Consider the following 14,865-nt stretch of genomic DNA (forward strand, 5'->3'; position numbering starts at 1 on the left):
GCCAGATTAACTTTGTAAAGAGATTTATTCCGGATTTTTCAAGAATCGTATCTCCTTTACAAGAAATGATTAAAAAGAACTCAATCTTCAAGTGGGGCGAAGATAAATATGAAGCATTTAATTTGATCAAACAAGCGATTGTTAACACTTTAGCAAATCCAAAATTTTCCAATCCTTTTATTTTATATACATTTTCCTCTGATAGATCATATGTTGTGATACTCACTCAAGCAAAGAAAGATAAGGCAGAAGCCCCAATTTCTTTTTTCAGTTCAAATCTACAAGGGGCTGAGTTAAATTATTCAGACGTAGAGAAACAAGCATATTCTATTTTTAAAGCGATAAAATATTTCAGACCCTTTCTGCTCAAAACCCATACAAAGATCATAGTACCGTTTCCAGCGGTAAGAAATCTTTTAGTACAGAAATATGTAGGTGATAAAAGAGCCAATTGGGTTACTGCATTACAAGAATATGATGTTGAAATTAAACCAGCAAATATTGTTAAAGGTCAAGGCTTTTGCAAAATGTTGGCTGGAGCATCACTTATTTCTGAAATACCATCTACAGAGATACAAATGTACGAGGTAAGCCTAAATGATGTTGATTCATTATATGCTGATATCATATTTTATATAAAGAATGGATATGCCCCTTCAAACCTCGATTATACAATGAAAAGAGCTTTAAGGTTGAAGGCTAAGCAATATCAGCTCATGAATGATGTACTTTTTAGGATGAATTATGATTATGTTCTCCTTAGATGTCTTGAGAAATCTGAAGCTAAAAAGGTTTTGTAGGAACTCCACGATGGACCAGCAGGTGGACATTATGCTGGAGATGCTACTGCACATAAAATTCTCTGTGCAGGCTATTACTGGACCACACTATTCAAAGACGCGCATAGCTATGTAAGGAAATGTGAAGTTTGTCAAACTGTTGCTGGAAGACAAAAGAAGCCATCATTACGTTTGCAGCCAGTCAACCTTGAACAACCTTTTGATCAATGGGGATTGGATATAATAGGTGATATCGTTCCTCACTCTTCTAAATAGCATAGGTATATCCTTACAGCTACAAATTATTTTACGAAATGGGTAGAAGCAGTTCCTCTCAAGACAACTAATGCTAAACACATCATTGATTTCATAGATCAGTTCATAATCCCTAGGTTTGGTTTTCCCTCTGCTTTAATGTTTGATAATGCATTGGAAAATGCTATGAATGAATGTGCACTCAAAAGAGGTTTTAAGCTTAAATACTCTGCCAATCATTACCCGCAGGCGAATGGGTTAGCTGAATCTACGAATAAAAATTTGATCAGGATCATTAAGCGAACCATTGACCAGAATCATAAGAATTGGCACAAGTCTTTAATATATGCTTTATGGGAAGACAGAATAATGCAGAAAGCCTCTATTGGCACTTCTCCCTTTAATTTAGTTTATGGGAAAGAAGTGATTCTTCCAACTCATCTAGATATATTGATGAAACACCAACTTCTTCCTTACAACTAAGGTAGCTACAAATCCTTAAGCTAGAAGAGCAAAGAGAGCAAGCTAAAATAACTCATGATCATCACCAAACATTAGTAAAATCTTCTTTTGACTCAAACATGATGTCCAGAAAATACTTTCAGATAGGGTATCTAGTTTTAAAATGGGACAAGGCTCATGAGGAAGAGGGCAAACATACGAATTTTCAATGAATGTGGCTTGGCCCTTTCCAAATCGTAGAAATCATAGGCCCATCTACCTTTATGTTACAGGATTTAATAGGAAAAAGAGAATCTTTACCTGTTAACGGGCAGATCCTCAAAAAATACTTTCCATAAGAGATCGTTCTTCTATTTTTGTAGATTAGTTTTTCCTTTATTTTCATAATAAAACCAGTTGTAAAAGGCTACATTTGGAATTCACGAAAAGGACAAGTATTTCTTTTAGATTTTGTTTTTTCACTTGTATAAATAGAAATAATTTAGAAAATTAGTCATTATTATTGAAAGATACAGTCAAAGAGCTATAAGCTTGAATATGATACTAGTTCCAACCTTGTAAATTTTGGTAAAAGGTGACCTTTAGTGGGAATTTGTTTTATATCAGTCAAATGAAAGGTATCAATAACAAAAAAAATATTATATGTACAAAAGCTCTTTCCAAAAACTCTACCATTGTCGTCCAGAGCTATTCTTCAGGAAAAAATGACTTCCTCCCCACCTAAGGAATCACAAGCTTCAGGGAATAATCCAATGATACACTTTAAACTTAAAGAATAAGAGGTCTCATCACAAGCCGACTTATCATGATCATAGATATTATAGCTTGCCGACTTGGCCAAAACTGCATACCACAACAGGGCAATGACTCAAGATTGTTACAATCAAAAGACAAGGGGTCTCATCACGAGCCAGCTTGTTCAGCAAAGCTATAAATCAAGTGAGCAGCACTGTCATAATTTGGCTATCAAACCAAGGCATTGTTCTTTAAGGATTAAAAGAAAATGAAAGCAATAAGTGTAGATATGGATTTCTCTTTGAAAATTGTACATTTCCCCAAGTAGGATACAGGATCATTGCTGGGTAACAGGTAACCCTATTGAGGCTATAAACGTCTACTGGCAGCGGAGGCTCTACCTACGACAAATGAGAATATTTAAAACTGATTTACAGAGAAGCCTATGTTTTTGTCTCTATAAACTAAGTAGTGACTAATACAAATACAATGACTAGCTCTAGGAAGTAAATAAACAAAGTGACATAGAAGAAACAAACTATCATTGATAGCTAAAAATCATAATGTATTTTATCTTTCTATAATAAAGTTTGATTTTCCAGAAATTTTTTTGTTTTGGAAGTTTAGGAAATTCAAAAGAAAAGCAGAGGTAACTGGTTCTTCCAAGTGAATCGCCAATTGTTGTGGCCAGCAACAACTCCCCTTCTTATTTAGTTTTATCACCAATACTAAATAAGTGGGGACCCTTATTCAAAAATTTAAAAAATCAATTAATGCTTATATTTCCTTTTCCAATAAAACTTACTATCATAAACTTAGGAGAATACCTTCAAAAAACCTAAAACGACTTAATTTTTATGATAAGTTAGAATAAAATCACTCCTTAAAATGCGTCGCATCACAAAAGGGGTAATGGATGCCTTCCTACAAGTGGAATTCTAAAAGTGCAAAATTGCGATGTGAAATCATGCATCAAAAGATCCCCATCGCATCACATGCCTTAAACACCACTTAGGCTGAAATGACTTAAACCGTCGATATGCGATGGCACATCTCGCGAATCGCATTTTGTACAAAACACATTGACAGATGATTAACACATGCGGCAATATTGCGATATTGCAATCTACGATACTTCGATATTGTGATCTGCGATATTGCGATATTACGAAGCAAATCGCAAAATCGCCTTATCGCGGATCTGCAGGGCCCATTGTTCGAGAAAGTTTTCTCATAAAACCAGGGCCCAGTTATGTGCATTAATGTTAATTAATGAATTAGTTGACAATCATTAATATATGGTTTTGATCTTATCAAGGAGCCAATTCACATAAGGTGGTATATTTTATATGTTTTCCGCATTTAAATCTTTCCGGTCACCATGTTCTTATCATCGTTCTCACCTCATTTGTAAAATGCAAGAGCGAAGAGTAGAGAAATATATAGAGCAGAGTTCAAGATATTATGGGAAAGAAGGGTAAAGCTCCTAGTTCTGAAGATAAAGAGATGACTCCCTTGTACACAGACACCACCTGTAACAAAGACACCAGTATTACTACTTGGGAAGGCATGTAGAGTTTACTTGAGGAATAAGATCCCAAGGTAATGGAGGTTACGGTTACGACAGGCTCACACGGGTCTTCTGAGGCGTCTATTACAGATCTAGCATGTTCGTTCTTGCACAGGATAGTGGCGAGACCCAAAATTCTCCCATATATGGACATGGTTAAATGGATACTAGGTAGTGATGATATCACGTATAGAGAATTCAAAGCTCAGAACCAAGAACGTATAAGTCGTTCTTTCCACAAAATTTAAGCTTTATATCCTCTAAAAAAAATGCGTAAGAGGCGAAAATTGCACCAGGGAAGCCTGGATCATGAAACGGAGGCAGTTTCCAATGCGCGGATCACACATCGCCAGGAAAAACCCCTCAAGATGGAAAGCCTCAAATTGCTCAGTCACCCGTAAGCTTGGAAATTTGCAGGAAAAAGTACTAAAGACGGAAGGTAAAACTAAAACTCAAAACCAGTGGTATCTATCTTCAAAAAAGTATGTAAATATCTACCAAATGTACAACATCTACAAACCAGCTGGACACAAAAGGCTCAAGAAAAGGCAGAGTCAATCCAAAGGTTAACCAAGCTAAATTGGGATTCTTATTGGGTGTTCTTGGTAAAACCACACAGCTAGTGCATGACTCTCAAATGCATCATCAATTCTACCGAGAAGATGGCGCCAGCTCTTGCCGATTCCATTTTTGCAGGACAGCTAAAGTTGGAAGTCGGCCAACCAACTCTCCTCAAGAAAATGTTGAATGCTTGCGATTTCAAGGAACAGATACATAGATAGTTAGTTTTAGATTCAGTTTTAGTTTTAATTTTGCTTTATTTTTGCCTGAAATGAGGACGGTCATTTAAACCACATCCTACATTTTTGTAATAAATTATTTTTATAGTTAGTTAGCAGTATTTAAACCCTTCTCATGAATTTAGAGAAGGGTCCAGAAATTTATCAAAAACTTGTCCTCAAAACATGCACTTTTGCACCCTCCGAGAAGATTTTGATGAATGAATGGAACATGATTTATTGATATCTGTGTTTAATATCTACTACTGATGTTGCACTTTTGTACTCTTAGTGGATGTTGGATTAAGAAGAGATAGATCGTTATTGTTGTAGCTCATGAGTAGAACTAGTTATAAATGGTACCTTTATCTCTTAACTGTTTCTGGTTATGTGTTATGGTATTATTTATATATGAATGATTAAATGCTTGAGTTATAATTTGGCACTTTTGTATGGTGATAGCTATTTATTTATGCTTAATATATGGGTAGCTTATTATGCGATATGTTTTTCACAACTGTTTCATCTAACTTTTTATATGAAATGGTTTATATTTATTGGATTCTTTTCTCATAGCAGCTGAATGATCTTTATTACCAACTGTTATTTGAAATCATTTTAGATCCCATAACGGAAAGATTACATCCTCAGTTAGTTTAGAATTAGATATTTCTATTTATTAGAATACAATTGCATGTTGTTAGATTAGATTTAGAATAAAAAGCATTCTACTTAGGAACCATTAGGAAAGAAATATCAATTCTCAACACACACACACACAAATATATTTGGAAACTGGTTCCATATCCCCAGTCAGACCCACTATACCAAATAGAAAAGGAGCTTCTAACCAAGGTCCGGACTAGGTGGGTATCCCCTTGCTGTAGACCTAATTTTTGGGGCTTCTATAGGACCCGGTCGAACCCACCTATGGTTTTGTGCATGATTTTCACACATGTTTTTTGGACGTGATGGTTTTCGTTCCATGGTATTGGATGCTTCGACATGTATAAATATGTAATATAACATTGAAAGGAACAATAATGAAAAATCAAGTTGGTAGTCCCGGTTTTGGGATCAAGGGGAAAATCTCTATGTATATGTGTTTTATGTGTTCTGCTCTCGCATTATTTATATTCTGTGTTTTAGAATTTGTATGCGGAATTCATATGCAAGTAATTTCTGTAGAGGGTTAAAACCTACATTTGGTATCAGAGTAGATTTGGCTTCAAGGGGATGCCTTTGTTGCTGAGGGGATTCGCTCGGGCCTGTGGTAGACCCTGTTTAGTGGGAGATCTGCGAGATCAATTCTGGTGGTGAAATAAGATGGCGAGCAGTGGAAAGATAGAGATCGATAAAGTTAATGGTCAAAGTTTTGAGTTGTGGAAACTCAAGATGGAGGATCTGTTGGTGGATAAAGATCAGTGGATTGCGGTAGATCCAGGTACTAAACCAACGGGAGTGTCTGATGAAGAATGGAAGAAGTTGGATCAGAAGGCAAAGAGCACAATATGATTGTGTGTCTTAGATTTAGTATTACTAAATGTACCAGGGGAAGTTGTAGTAAAGGCTTTGTGGGACAAGTTAGGGACTTTGTACCAATCCAAGTCTCTGGTGAATAAACCGTTCCTGCAAAAAAAGCTGTATAACCTAAGGATGAAACATGGAGACTTCGTGATAGAGCATATGAATGCATTTAATATTGTGGTAAGTCAGTTAGCATCTGTTGATATTAAAATTTCAGATGAAGATAGGTGCATCAGTTTGTTGTGTTGTCTACCAGATTCATGGGATAGTCTGGTTATTGCAATAGGTAGCAATGCAACTACCTTGTAGTTTGATGAAATAGTCTCAGCCTTGTTGAGGGAGGAGATGAGACGGAAAAATATGGAGACCTAAAATGGTGATACCTTTTCTGTACGAGGACGGTCCCAGAACAGAAACAAAAATAAGTCATCGAGTGGGAGATCTAAATCTAGAGGGAGATCTAAATCTCCAGGAAAACCTGTAAAGGTGGTGTGATGGAAATACAGAAAGGAAGGCCACTTCAAAAGGGACTGTAAATCTAAAGCTCCTGACAAAGGAAAGGGATCTGATGAGGCTCCTTCTGCAAAGGCAAAAACCACCTTAGATGAAGGTGGGGATGTGTACTTGGCTTCTTCAAGTACACATGTAGATCATCAGGCATGGTTGATTGACTCAGGTGCATCCTTTCCCTTCACTCCCCATAGAGAGTGGTTCTGTGAGTATGAGAAATATGATGGTGGTGATGTCTTCTTGGGGGATGACAGGTAGGCTAGAATCATTGGTCATGGAAAAGTAAAGTTGAAGCTGTAAGGTGGAAGGGTTAGAACACTTTCGGGTGTTCTGCATATTCCTGCATTAGCCAAAAATCTGATTTTTCTTAGTAAGCTAGATGATGCAGGTTTAAAAATAGTGTTCAAGAAGGATACCTACAAGATGGTTCGGGGAGCAATGGCATTGATGTGGGGAGTTCGGATTGGAACTCTGTACAAGCTACAAGGTAGCACTGTTGTTGATGGGTGTAATAGTTCCGTGGTTCCTGAAAGTGGAGCAGAAAATCTAGTGGTCTTTGGAGAAAAGACCACGCTGTGGCATCAAAGGCTTGAACATATTGGAGATAAGGGCCTTCGAATACTTCATGGTAAAGGTATGGTAGAAGGTATGAGTAATAGCTCTCTGGATTTTGATTTCTGTGAAAATTGTGTATACGGGAAGCAAAATCAAGTGAGTTTCCCCTCTGGTGGTAAGAGGGAGAAACATATATTAGAGCTTGTGCACAGTGATGTGTTTGGACCTGTGGAGGTTCCATCACTGGGTAAGTCTATGTACTATGTGTCATTTATAGATGACTTGTCAAGGAATACATGGATATATTTCCTTAAGAAGAAATCTGAAGTCTTTGATAGGTTTAAAGAATTTAAGGCTCTAGTGGAAAACCAGATAGAGAAGAAGATAAAGGTGTTAAGGACAGATAATGGTTGAGAGTTTTGCAGTAAGGAATTTTAAGAATTCTGCAAGAAGTGTGGTATAGCACGATAGAAGACTACTCCATATACACCTCAACAAAATGGAGTTGTAGAAAGAATGAATAAGAGGTTGATGGAAAGGGCAAGAAGCATGCTCAGTGGTGCCGGGTTAGGATAGGAATTCTAGGCAGAGGCGGTGGATACTGCATGTTACCTGGTCAACAGGTCACCTTCATCAGCATTGGAGGATAAGACTCCACAAGAGCTATGGACTGGTAAGAAACCCTCTCTTTCACATTTGAGGGTATTTGGATGTGATGCATATGTACATGTTCCAAAGGAGAAAAGAACCAAGTTGGATAGTAAATCTGAAAAGTGCATGTTTATTGGGTATAAGGATGGTTTAAATGGTTATAAGCTTTGGAACCCAGTAACAAGGAAGGTTGTGTACAGCCGAGATGTGGTGTTCAGAGAGGTGAAAGATGTTATTAAACATGAAGTCCAACCAATGGAACCTGAGAAGATAGAGTTTGAGCTAAAGGAGGAAGAATCAGACTCTACAGTAGAGGAGGAATCAGAAGATGAAGAGCCACAAACTCCGGCTATGAGAAGATCAGTTTGACAAAGAAGGCAGCTAGAAAGGTATAGTCCATCTACTTTCTATTCAAATTTTACTTTGTCTGTTACTGATGATGATCCCAAAACTATGAAGAAAGTAGTGGATTCAGAGGATGTAAAACTCTCGAAAGAGGCCATGGTTGATGAAATGGCATCTTTGCACAAAAATGAGGCTTGGGATCTGGTGGAGTTGCCAGCTGGAAGGAAACCCATTGGCAGCAAATGGGTGTTCAAAAAGAAGACAAATGTAGAAGGAAAAGTGGAGAAATACAAAGCTCGGTTGGTAGCAAAAGGTTATTCCGAGGTGTCGGGAATTGATTTTGGTGATATTTTTTCTCCTGTTGCCAAGGTAACTTCTATTAGATTACTTTTATCTAATGCTACTGCTTTTGATTTTTAGGTAGAACAGATGGATGTGAAGACAACATTTCTTCACGGGGATCTAGAAGAGGAGATCTACATGAAGCAACCTGAAGGCTTTGCAGTGAAGGGTAAGAAATAACTGATATGTAAGTTAAAGAAGTCTCTATATGGGTTAAAACAGTCACCAAGGATGTGGTATCAGAAATTTGATACATTTATACGGGGACTTGGCTTCACCAGAAGCAAAGCAGATCACTGTGTGTATTTTAAATTAATTGGTGACCGTGTTATTTATCTGGTCTTGTATGTGGATGATATGTTGTTGGTTGGAAATGACAAAGAAGTTATACAGGATTTGAAGACCCAATTGTCCTCCAAATTCGAGATGAAAGATATTGGTGCTACAAACTATATTTTGGGCATGGAAATTAAAAAAGATCGAGTAAAGAGGAAGCTCTGGTTAAACTAGAGGAAGTATGTCGAGACAATATTGCAGAGGTTTAATATGCAGGACAGTAAACCGGTGAAGGTTCCTATTCCTGTAGGTGTGAGGTTATCTGTTGAACAGTGTCCCAAGACACAAGAAGAGGAAGAGGACATGTCCCGTGTTCCATCGGCAAGTGTAGTCGGTAGCCTGATGTATGTAATGGTCTGTACTAGACCAGACATTACACATGCAGTGGGAGTATTGAGCAGGTTTATGTCAAAACCAGGGAAGGAGCACTGGACAGCAGTGAAGTGAGTTTTCAAGTATTTGCGTGGGACTAGTGATTATGGTTTGTGCTACCAAGGAAGACTAGGATTGGACAGAGTGTTGGATATTCATGGCTTTGTTGATGCAGACTAGGTTGGAGATATGGATCAGAGAAGATCTACAAGTGGGTATGTGTTTAACCTATTTGGAGGTGTAGTCAGTTGGATGAGTAAGAAACAATCTGTAGTGGCACTGTCAACTATAGAGGCAGAATACATGGCAGCCACTCATGCAAGCAAGGAAGCAGTTTGGTTGCAGAGATTGTGTTCAAGTATGGGGTTAGTACAGGAAGCTATAAGGATAGACCGTGACAGTCAAAGTGCAATTTTCTTGGCAAAGAACCTCGCATATCATTCAAAGACAAAGCACATTGATGTTTTGTATTACTCTGTGATGGATATGATAGAAGAAAAAAAGGTGTTGCTGATAAAGGTGGACACTTTGAAGAATACTGCAGATGCATTGACAAAATCTGTGAGCTCTGAGAAGTTCTCTTGGTGTAGAGAGACAATGGGAATTTTAGGGCTGAAAAAATGACTAAGCTCTCTTGTGGCCCCCTGTGGAAAGAAAAGAACAAGTGGGAGAATGTTGGGTTGTGTTATATTCTTTCCATGTAGTTAACAAGGGGTTTGAGGGCACCTGTAACCCCACTTTATGGGGTCCAGGGCAGCGCCCCGGAAAATTTTGGTTTTGGACCCTATGTTAGGTGGGGAGACCCACCTATGGTTTTGTGCATGATTTTTGCACATGGTTTTTAGACATGATGGTTTCGGTCCATGGTATTTGATGCGATGGTTTTCGTTCCATGGTATTAGATGCTTCGGCATGTATAAATATGTATTATAACATTGAAAGGAACAATAATGAAAAATCAAGCTGGTAGTCCCAGTTTTGCGATCTAGGGGAAAATCTTTGTGTATATGTGTTTTATGGGTTCTTCTCCCGCATTATTTATTTTCTGTGTTTTAGAATTCATATGCAAGTAATTTCTATATGGGGTTAAAACATACAAAATTTTTCTCGAGGAAGAGATTTTGTGAAAATATCAGCTATCTACTCCTTAGTATTGATATATTCCAAGATGATGTTTTGTTCAGCTACTTGTTCATGAAGGAAGTGATACTTGATTGGTGTATGTTTGGTCTTTGAGTGCATCACTAGATTTTTTCTGAGGTTGATCGCACTTGTGTTATCACAATAGATGGTAATTGGTTGATTTGTACCTATGTTGACATATTTTAGAGGTTCCTTCATCCATAGTATTTGAGTACAGTAATCTACGGAAGCTATATACTCGACTTCAGATGTAGATAGTGATATGGATGTCTGTTTTTTGCTGAGCCAAGATACTAAACAGTCTCCCAGGAAGAATGCATTTCCACTAGTACTTTTCCGATCATTGACACTTCTGGACCAATCAACATCTATGTATGCAATCAAAGTAAGAGTTGAGCTCTTAGGGTACCAGAGACCAAAATTAGGAGTTCCTTTCAAGTATCTGAGAATTATTTTTATAGAAAACAAACAGGATTGTTTAGGAGCTAATTGAAATCTTCCCACCATTCCTACTTCTTGCATAATGTCGGGTCTCGTAGCAATTAAGTATAGGAGGGCTCCAATTATTGACCTATAATGAGTTTCATCTACCAGAGGGGAGTCATCATTTTTGCTCAATTTTAAACTTGTGGTCATAGGTGTGCTCATGGGTGCACAGTTGTTACACTAAAAAATGTCACCTTGACTACTTACAGTTAGTATGGCTCAAATCAATAGTCATGGTACCCTCTTAGGCAAGTCTCATGCCTCTGTTATCCATCTCAAACTCAAAGAAGAGAGAAAGTCTTGTAAAAACTATGTTTATCTCTGGGGTCGCAGGTTCTCTCTAGCCTTACCTGCGGGGACGCTGACCATGTTCACAAAATCTGCGTCCATGGACGCTCTGTATGTTAAGGGACAGGTGCGTCCCTCTGTAAAAGGCAAAATGCGCAAGTTTCATCTTAAAAAAGTTACTTGTGGTTACTTCTAGAACTTTCTAGAGGTCGGTTTGATGAAATGGATGCGCCTCCAGTTGGTTCATGTATCCCTATTAAGGAGGAACTTATCCCATCAATAAGGGAGCTATCCCACCCAAAGAGGGGGATTATCCCATTGATGGTGGACCTGAATAACCTCTTTACAGCACTATAAATAAAGGCATTGAGCCAGAAGGAGAAGAGGTTGAAGCTATACATTTTCTTGGGGTAAATGCTGCAGGAATTAGGACTCCCATTTAGAACCTTGTGAGGAGAGATTGTCTTTGCTTGATTCTACTTGGAAGTGGGTGAGCTTTGTCAAAGTAGAGGAAAACCCTTGATGGACCCTGGGAGGAACTTGCACAACACCAAGGCCAGGTTGTAAGAGTTTCTTTGTTTCGTTATTAATACAAACTGGTTTATTTTTCTCAATAGCTTGTGTTAATGAGTTATTTCATGTGTTCCTTGGTCTGCATGTTGAATATATGTTTTATTATATGAAATGCAAGTGCTTGGTAATTGTTTGATTGTTTGTGGTTGCAGGAATTGATGTGAAGGAGGAGCTCATCCGGATCGGCAAGGACGGACTACAACAACAGCGTTTTGGAATAAGGTAAGCCTAAAAACTTGTAATTTTCATGTTTTAAAAGGTATATTTAGAGAAAGATCACTCCATTTTGTCTTGTTTGTCGCTAGAGAGTTTAGACTCATAGGGAGGTCAGTTGTGCCCGCACAAACGACTTTTTCCGCCACGACAAATTGGCGACTCCACTGGGGATCCATTGATGAGAAGAGTTTTTCTTTTGTGTGAACTTTGCTTTGAGAAAATTGGTTTATTTTTCTGGTTTTGGCTCTGTGATTCTGTCTCTGGGTGGGTTAGCTTAGGATTAGTTTTATTTTGGTTTTTCTTGAGTTTTTCAGTAGGACGCACCCTCTGAGTGCTGCACAGTGCGTCCCTAGACGCACTTTTGCTGCGTGCACAGAGCGGGCCCGCACCTGTGCTAACGGGTTGCCTGCGTCCCCTGCCAAAATTTAAGAAAATTCCATTTTTTACACTTTTTGCTCTTAGATTTTGTTTTTTCTTAGTTTTTTCTGCCCAGATTCATTAGTCCCTTGCCAAGAATCTTCACCTGAACTTGTTTCATTAGCATTCCTGTTTTAAGCTTTCATCAATTGGGTGTTTTGAGTCTCTTTTTTGAGAAATTCTTAATTTTATTTCCTTTGGTCATTCCTTGGAGGTTTGTCTCAGTCCTTTCACAATTTTGCATCTTTTTGCTTCTGTTTTTGCAAAAAAATTTCCCCCTCATTCGCCGGGGGGGGCTAAATTGGGTATGAGTGTTAATCGCCTTTGAGTGTTTTTATATTTTGATCTTTGGAACTCTCACCCAATTTTCTCGACTTGCACTTGATTGGTTCTTAGATCACATTAGAATCATCTTGTGTTTGAGAATTCTCTTGCATAGATCACATTTGCATAATTAGAATTCTCCTTTTCGGAATATGAATGAAAAATGTGCATAGATTACATTTGCATACTTTTCAAGTGAATTGTGCATAGATTACAATTGCATAGTTTACATTCTGACAAATCAATTGTAGATTTAGATCAGTTTTCTTTGATTTGAATTTACATAAAAATAAAAATGAAAAAATGGTTTGGAATTGATTTGCATTAGTTTTTCTTGATAAAATTAGTGCATTAGAGAATTTGTTATATTTTCTCTTAGTGATCAATTTTTTGCATTGTTGGAAGTGAATGGAAACTCTCTCCTTACTTTAGTTAGGATTCATCGAATTGAAAAGATTACATTATCATATTCGATTGCATTCAGTTGAGTCGGGTCATAACACCATTGGTTTCATATCCATTTACCCATTTGAGTAATAACAGCCTTAATAACACAGCGCTTAATTAAAATTCATCTAGTAATTTTTACATTTCTAGGGCTCTGAAGCACCAACATAGCTTAGGCTAGTGTCTTGGAGTAGGTGAGTACTTAACTCTCCAAGACAGTAAAACCAAACAAGTAGCTGATCTTTTGATAGAATCAAATCCAATTGTTACATTTACACTCTGGGAAAGCTCCTCTTAAAGGAGAAGCACGAGCTCGTGTCTGAACCAGTGAGGGGATCCATCCTCCCTCGTTGGGAACGACGCCAGACAGTACGTATTACAAACGGTAAACCTTGGATTAACCATTGTCGAGGAGCCAGGGGTCACTTGTCGGTAAACCTTGGATTATTGTCAAGGAGCCGGTAAGGGGATTGAGCTTGCTACTCTGCCCTTGCGTGCTGTCGGAGTTTAGACTGTTCCCCCAGGTGCATTTGTTGCGGTTGGTAACCTTAGTGACCATAATCTTTAGGATTCTATCCAAGGTGACGGTGGAGGGAAGATCCCACTGTACTTGGAGCAGACGTCGGTTATACTCACTTGGATTTTCCGGGGGGTTCACTTCACTCGAGACGGTTAAAGTGGAGGAACTTGGTCCGGTCTATTCATTAAGCAGGTTGCCGGGGTAACTGTTCCACCCGCCACTTCTGTATTGAATTCTGCGATGTTGGGCTTCATCACCAACTAGTATTTTTGGTCCGGAAGGCTACTGTTTGTGTATGGTTTGACTCCTAGGTTTGATAGCGCATGTTAATTTGATTGTTTTTACTTTTAGAAACCATAGGTGTGAATTGTGAATTTTAATTGTTAGGTGTGCATTGTGAATTGTTAATTTGAGTTTTAAATTGTTAATAAAATTCACTGAAGTTGAATATAATGGCAAATGTTCCAGAATTTATCAACCTAGGAACCCCTCCCAATGAGAATCCTAGTACTTTTCCTTACTTTGGAAATGTTGGTCCTCCTTATATGGCTACTTTGTCATTACCTGGATTTACAATAGGATTACCGATATGGTTATTTTCAACTTCATTGGCCCAAAGTACTCCAATTGTTCCATCTCAACCGGATGCTTCACTTCAACAGAGTTCACCATCTCAACATCACCAACCTTCTGTTGACCCTTTACCTTCTTCGCCTAATTTTTCTTCCTCCATTTCTTCCTCTTCACCTGGTAAAAGCCTTGATGCTAGTAACCAGGAGGCTAAGAAGAAGAAGAAAGGGAAGAAGAAGAAGAAGAAGAAGAAGAAAGATAAGAAAGAAGTCAACCAACCAACCATGGCTGTAAGTGTTAGTTGTGTTGAGGAAAACTCCGACATGCAGCGTAAACCCAAATACCCTTGCAGGCTTTGTAAGGGTGACCACTTCCTTGTCAATTGTCCTGGTATTCCAAAGGTCTTGGAAGTATGGTCAGAAAAATCTCATCAACTTTCCATTGATCCATCAACCAGTGATAGTCAGGTTCCTGGGAAAATGGGTAAAGTTAGGTTTCCTTGTAATTTATGCAAAGGGAGTCATCAAACTCACATTTGCCCTCACATGGATGAAGCCTCAACATTGTTGGAAAACCTTACTGTTCCACAGCAAGAATTTCCAACTGGTTACCGTAAACTTTCTCCCAACCTACCGTCAACTGACGGAGTGATTGATCTAAATT

This window comes from Pinus tabuliformis, chromosome 5_1, assembly GCF_031772625.1.
Source record: "Pinus tabuliformis cultivar Carrire ecotype Pingquan chromosome 5_1, CPIR1, whole genome shotgun sequence".
Taxonomy (NCBI): Eukaryota; Viridiplantae; Streptophyta; class Pinopsida; order Pinales; family Pinaceae; genus Pinus; species Pinus tabuliformis.